The following is a 6911-nucleotide window of genomic DNA, read 5'->3' on the forward strand; positions in this document are numbered from 1 at the left end:
AGACACATGCACACGTGTGCTTACTGCAGCACCATTCACAATAGCAAAGACTTGGAACCAACCCAAATGCTCATCAATGATAGACTGGATAAAAAAAATGTGGCACACATACACCATGGAATACTATGCAGCCATAAAAAGGATGAGTTCATGTCCTTTGCAGAAAAATAGATGAAGCTGGAAACCATTCTCAGCACACTAACACAGGAACAGAAAACCAAACACCACATGCTCTCACTCATATGTGGGAGCTGAAAAATGAGAACACGTGGACACAGGGAGGGGAACATCACACACCAGGGCCTGTCAGGGGGTGGGGGCCTAGGCGAGGGATAGCATTAGCAGAAATACCCAATGTAGATGACGGGTTGATGGGTGCAGCAAACCACCATGGCACGTGTATACCTATGTAACAAACCTGCACGTTCTGCACATGTATCCTAGAACTTAAAGCATAATTTTTAAAAATGACATTCTCATGGTTTATTAATCCAATAACTATATTTCATAAATATATAAAGAAAATAAAGCAAGCTTGACATGAAAAAAAGTTTCTAGAGCTACTAAAAAAGTTACATTTATGAAATAATTGATAAAATATTCCTCTGGGTTGTACAAGGATGGGGACAGGGACCAGGGACAAGACATGGTATTTGGTATTAATGAGACTTGGCTTCTTTCTCTCTTGTTTCATCAAAGGCTGGACTCTCCTCAGTTTTCATGTCACCATTTTCTGCAGGTCGATCTTCTTTAGTTTCTTGGTTAGCCATGTCACGCTGTTTTCCCTTTGCACCGTTTTTTTCCCTTTTGTTTGTACTTTGTTGTCTGAAGATTTATTCTCTCCTGTTTTCTTTTTTGGCTTCACTTCCACTTTTGCAGCAGCAGGTTTAACAGACAACCACGCTGATGTCCTCTTGGGCTCTTCCTTCACCACCTCTTCTGCTGAGCTGACCATCCTCTTGGGAACCTTAGTGTTAGGGAGTGCGCTTGCTGGGTGCCTGCAAGACAGGAGATGCTGAGAGCCTCTGTGAAGCTGGGCTGCTTGGCCACTGCTGCTCCTCCCACTGCCTGAGGTGCTGAGCAAATTTTCTGTAGAAACGTAGTCTCTGCCACTTTTCCCAGGCTGGTCTCAAACTCCTAGCCTTAAGCATTTCTCTGACTTTGGCCTCCCAAAGTGTTTGGATTACAGATGTAAGCCAGGCACTCTGCCACATTTGTTGATTGATTGATTTTTATCCTTAGAAGTTGTCACATTTTACTGATCTTTTGTAAGTGAACTGTGTAAACTCTGGGTGTGGATTTTGCTAGAGAATACTGAAACTTCTATTTTACCAGATAATCCAGTTAGGTTCAGATCATGACTTTTTTTTTTTCTTTTTCTGCAGTGGTTTAACGCTCAACTAGGTTCACCAACCTTTCTTCTACTGGTTTGGAGAGGGCTCCTTTATGTGTAGATCGGTCATGAGACTGAGCCTTCTGTAGGTTCATACACAGGATTAGAGCAAATGACTTGCTCTCATTTGGGCTTGCCCCACATTCCATCTAATCCAACTTAGTTAGGTACCTCTGTCCAAAATGACAATCTTTTCACAGATATTTAGCCAGATCTTTTCATCGTGATTGCCTGCTTCCCATGACAAGAGCTCACACTGCAGGCAAAACTGTATTATGACTCAACAACAGGAGCAACCTAAGTGCACAGTGAGAAATAAATGGACAAAGAAAATGTGATATATACAAATCAGAAAAAAATAAGGAAATTCTGTCATTTGTGGCAAAATGGATGAATCTAGAGGACATGTTAAGTGAAATAAGCCAGGCACAGAAAGACAAATATATAATCACACTTACATCTAGAATCTTAAAAAGCCAAACTTATAGAAGTAGAGTATAGAATGGTGCTGACACGGGTTACGGGTTGAGGGAAATGGAGAGATGTTGGTCAAATGGAACAAAGTTTCAGTTACGCAGGATTAATAAATTCTGGAGCTCTAATGTACAGCATGTTGACTACAGTTAATAGTACTGTATTGTACACTTTAGCTAAAAGAGTAGATCTTAAATTTTCTTACTACACACACACACAAAGTGTAACTATATGAGTTGTAAGTATGAAATTTTTATTTGTCAATTATACTTCAACAAAGCTAGAAAAAAATGCAAGAAATACTATAAGACATTCTAATGAAAAATTTAAAAGACCTAAGTAAATAATGAGCTATACAATGATCAAAAATTGTAAGACACAATATTGTTGAGAAGACAATTTGCCCAAATGATTTACAGATGCAATGCAATTCCAGTAAAATTTTCTGCATGCCTTTTTTTGTAAAAATTGGCAAGCTGATTCTCAACTTGTATTAAATAAAAATAAAGTATATTATTCAAAGCAACTTTGAGAAAGAATAAAAGAATTGGAATATATCAGCTATCTGATTTCAAGACTTGCTGTTAAGTTACCTAATCAAGACCATGTGGAATTAGGAGAAATACTCATATATAGATTAATAAAACAGAATAGAATGTTCAGAAATAGAAGGATATATTTATGAACACTGAATTTTTTACAAAATTGCCATGAAACTGACTGTGAAAAAAAACTCTTTTCCACAAATAATACTGTAACAAATACATTTCTATATGCATCAACTTTTATCTTATACAATATCTAAAATGTAACTGGAAATACATCATAAATTTAAATAGAGAAGGTAATAGTATAAATATTCCTGAAGAAACCACAGGGGAAATTTCTGCAACATTGGATTAGTAATATTTTCTTAGATAGGTCACAAAAAGCATGAACTATGAAAAACTTAATACAAATTGGACTTTAAAAATTATATTATTTTTATCTTCAAAAGACAACATTAAAAAATCAAAATGGCCCATCTCAGGAGGGGAAAATATTCAGTATTTTTTTTCTTATGGTAAACCTGAATTTAAAATATACAAATAATTCTTACAACTCAATATTAAGAAAAATATTTAATAAATAATGGGGAAAAGATTCAAACAGATATTTCACAAGGTATAAAAATGGCTAACAATGTGGCACATATACACCATGGAATACTATGCAGCCATAAAAAATGATGACTTCATGTCCTTTGTAGGGACATGGATGAAATTGGAAATCATCATTCTCAGTAAACTATTGCAAGGACAAAAAACCAAACACTGCATGTTCTCACTCATAGGTGGGAATTGAACAATGAGAACACATGGACACAGGAAGGGGAACATCACACTCTGGGGACTGTTGTGGGGTGGGGGGAGGGGGGAGGGATAGCATTAGGAGATATACCTAATGCTAAATGATGAGTTAATGGGTGCAGCACACCAGCATGGCACATGTATACATATGTAACTAACCTGCACATTGTGCACATGTACCCTAAAACTTAAAGTATAATAATAATAAAATAAAAAAAAGAAAAAAAATAATGGCTAACAAGCACATGGAAAAAATGTTCAAAATTATTAGTTAAAAAGGAAATGCAAATAAAAGTCATAATGAAATACCACTTCTTGCTCCCTGGAAAGGCTAAAACTTACTTTGAAAGACTAAAACATTCAACGGATGTTCTGCATGTAGAGCCACTGGAATTCTTTTCTCTTCTTTTTTTATTTTTTTATTATGCTTTAAGGTCTAGGGTACACGTGCACAACGTGTAGGTTTGTTACTTATGTATACATGTGCTGTGTTAGTTTGCTGCACCCATTAACTCGTCATTTACATTAGGTATTTCTCCTATTGCTATCCCTCCCCCATCCCCCCACCCCATGACAGACCCCAGTGTGTGATGTTCCCCACCTTGTGTCCAAGTGTCTCATTGTTCAATTCCAACCTATGAGTGAGAACATGCAGTGTTTGGTTTTCTGTCCTTGTGGTAGTTTGCTCAGAGTGATGGTTTCCACCTTCATCCATGTCCCTACAAAGGATATGAACTCATCCTTTTTATGGCTGCATAGTATTCCATGGTGTATATGTGCCACATTATCTTAATCCAGTCTATCATTGATGGACATTTGGGTTGCTTCCAAGTCTTTGGTATTGTGAATGGTGCCAAAATAAACATACGTGTGCATGTGTCCTTATAGCAGCATGATTTATAATCCTTTGGGTATATATCCAGTAATGGGATGGCTGGGTCAAATGGTATTTCAAGTTCTAGATCCCTAAGGAATTGCCACACTGTATTCCACAATGGTTGAACTAGTTTACACTCCCACCAACAATGTAAAAGCATTCCTATTTCTCCACATCCTCTCCAGCACCTGTTGTTTCCTAAGTTTTTAATGATTGCCATTCTAACTGGTGTGAGATAGTATCTCATAGTGGCTTTGATTTGCATTTCTCTGATGACCAGTGATGATGAGCATTTTTTCATGTGTCTGTTGGCTGCATGAATGTCTTCTTCTGAAAAGTGTCTGTTCATATCCTTTGCCCACTTTTTCATGGGGTTTTGTGAATTATTTTCTTGTAAATTTGTTTAAGTTCTTTGTAGATTCTAGATATTAGCCCTTTGTCAGATGGGTAGATTGCAAAAATTTTCTCCCATTTTGTAGGTTGCCTGTTCACTCTGATGGTAGTTTCTTTTACTGTACAGAAGCTCTTTAGTTTAATTAGATCCCATTTGTCAATTTTGGCTTTTGTTGCCATTGCCTTTGGTGTTTTAGACATGAAGTCCTTGCCCATGCCTATGTCCTGAATGGTAATGCCTAGGTTTTCTTCTAGGGTTTTAATGATTTTAGGTCTAATGTTTAAGTCTTTAATCCATCTTGAATAAATTTTTGTATAATGTGTAAGAAGGAAGGGACCGAGTTTCAGCTTTCTACATATGGCTAGCCAGTTTTCCCAGCACCATTTATTAAATAGGGAATCCTTTCTCCATTGCTTGTTTTTGTCAGGTTTGTCAAAGATCAGATGGTTGTAGATGTGTGGTATTATTTCTGAGGGCTCTGTTCTGTCCCATTGGTCTATATCTCTGTTTTGGTACCAGTACCATGCTGTTTTGGTTACTGTAGCCTTGTAGTATAGTTTGAAGTCAGGTAGTGTGATGCCTCCATGTTTGATCTTTTTGCTTAGGATTGTCTTGGCAATGCAGGCTCTTTTTTTGTTCCATATGAATTTAAAGTAGTTTTTTCCAATTCTGTGAAGAAAGTCATTGGTAGCTTGATGGGGATGGCATTGAATCTCTACATTACCTTGGGCAGTATGGCCATTTTCACGATATTGATTCTTCCTATCCATGAGCATGGAATGTTCTTCCATTTGTTTGTGTCCTCTTCTATTTCATTGAGCAGTGGTTTGTTGTTCTCCTTGAAGAGGTCCTTCACATCCCTTGTAAGTTGGATTCCTAGGTATTTTATTCTCTTTGAAGCAATTGTGAATGGGAGTTCACTCATGATTTGGTTCTCTGTCTGTTATTGGTGTATAAGAATGCTTGTGATTTTTGCACATTGACTTTGTAAACTGAGACTTTGCTGAAGTTTCTTATCAGCTTAAGGAGATTTTGGGCTGAGACGATGGGTTTTCTAAATATGCAATCATGTCATCTGCAAACAGGGAGAAATTGACTTCCTCTTTTCCTAATTGAATACCCTTTATTTCCTTCTCCTGCCTGATTACCCTGGCCAGAACTTCCAACACTATGTTGAATAGGAGTGGTGAGAGAGGGCATCCCTGTCTTGTGCCAGTTTTCAAAGGGAATGCTTCCAGTTTTTGCCCATTCAGTATGATATTGGCTGTGGGTTTGTCATAAATAGCTGTTATTATTTTGAGATACATCCCATAAATACCTAGTTTATTGAGAGTTGTTTGCATGAAGGGTTGTTGAATTTTGTCAAAGGCCTTTTCTGCATCTATTGAGATAATCATGTGGTTTTTGTCTTTGGTTCTGTTCATATGATGGGTTACGTTTATTGATTGCGTATGTTGAACCAGCCTTGCATCCCAGGAATGAAGCCAGCTTGATCGTGGTGGATAAACTTTTGAATGTGCTGCTGGATTCGGTTTGCCAGTATTTTACTGAGGATTTTTGCATCGTTGTTCATCAGGGATACTGGTCTAAAATTCTCTTTTTTTGTTTTCTCCCTGCCAGGCTTTGGTATAGGATGATGGTGGCCTCATAAAATGAGTTAGGGAAGATTCCCTCTTTTTCAATCGATTGGAATAGTTTCAGAAAGAATGGTACTAGCTACTCTTTATTATCTGATGGTAGTATTTCTGTGGGATCAGTGGTGATATCCCCTTTGTCATTTTTTATTGTGTCTGTTTGATTCTTCTCTCCTTTCTTATTAGTCTTGCTAGCGGTCTATCAATTTTATTGATCTTTTCAAAAACCAGCTCCTGGATTCATTAATTTTTTGAAGTGTTTTTTGTGTCTCTATCTCCTTCAGTTCTGCTCTGATCTTAGTTATTTCTTGCCTTCTGTCAGCTTTTGAGTTTGTTTACTCTTGCTTATCTCATTCTTTTAATTGTGATGTTAGGGTGTCAATTTTAGATCTTTCCTGCTTTCTCTTGTGGACATTTAGTGGTATACATTTCCATCTACACACTGCTTTAAATGTGTCCCAGGGATTCTGGTACATTGTGTCTTTGCTCTCATTGGTTTCAAAGAACATCTTTATTTCTGACTTCATTTCATTATTTACCCTGTAGTCATTCAGGAGCAAGTTGTTCAGTTTCCACGTAGTTTCGCAGTTTTGAGTGAATTTCTTAATCCTGAGGTCTAATTTGATTGCACTGTGGTCTGAGAGACAGTTTGTTGTGATTTCTGTTCTTTTACATTTGCTGAGGAGTGCTTTACTTCCAACTATGTGGTCAATTTTGGAATAAGTGCAATGTGGTTCTGAGAAGAACGTATATTCTGTTGATTTCAGGTGGAGAGTTCTGTAGATGTCTA

The 6911-nt window shown here is 37.2% G+C and overlaps 1 pseudogene; it reads right to left on the reverse strand.

The window, feature by feature from the left end:
• Positions 1-659: 659 nt before the first annotated feature.
• On the reverse strand, positions 660-1542 carry LOC100431343 (non-histone chromosomal protein HMG-14-like; annotated as a pseudogene).
• Positions 1543-6911: the final 5369 nt, after the last annotated feature.

Source organism: Pongo abelii, chromosome 17 (genome assembly GCF_028885655.2).
Source record: "Pongo abelii isolate AG06213 chromosome 17, NHGRI_mPonAbe1-v2.0_pri, whole genome shotgun sequence".
NCBI lineage: Eukaryota > Metazoa > Chordata > Mammalia > Primates > Hominidae > Pongo > Pongo abelii.